We start from the raw sequence: 406 nt of genomic DNA, 5'->3' as shown, positions 1-406 counted from the left end.
GCAGAGGCAGCAGTTGTAGTTTTGGTAGTTTTAGCAGGGGCGGCAGTTGTAGTTTTAGTAGTTTTAGCAGGGGCGGGAGTTGTAGTTTTAGCAGAGGCAGCAGTTGTAGTTTTGGTAGTTTTAGCATGGGCGGGAGTTGTAGTTTTAGCAGAGGCAGCAGTTGTAGTTTTGGTAGTTTTAGCAGGGGCGGGAGTTGTAGTTTTAGTAGTTTTAGCATGGGCGGGAGTTGTAGTTTTAGCAGAGGCAGCAGTTGTAGTTTTGGTAGTTTTAGCAGGGGCGGGAGTTGTAGTTTTAGTAGTTTTAGCAGGGGCGGGAGTTGTAGCAGGGGCGGGAGTTGTAGTTTTAGCAGAGGCAGCAGTTGTAGTTTTAGTAGTCGTAGCAGGGGCGGGAGTTGTAGTTTTAGCAG

This window comes from Micropterus dolomieu, linkage group LG19 (genome assembly GCF_021292245.1).
Source record: "Micropterus dolomieu isolate WLL.071019.BEF.003 ecotype Adirondacks linkage group LG19, ASM2129224v1, whole genome shotgun sequence".
NCBI lineage: Eukaryota > Metazoa > Chordata > Actinopteri > Centrarchiformes > Centrarchidae > Micropterus > Micropterus dolomieu.
Note: the sequence above shows the minus strand (reverse complement) of the source record.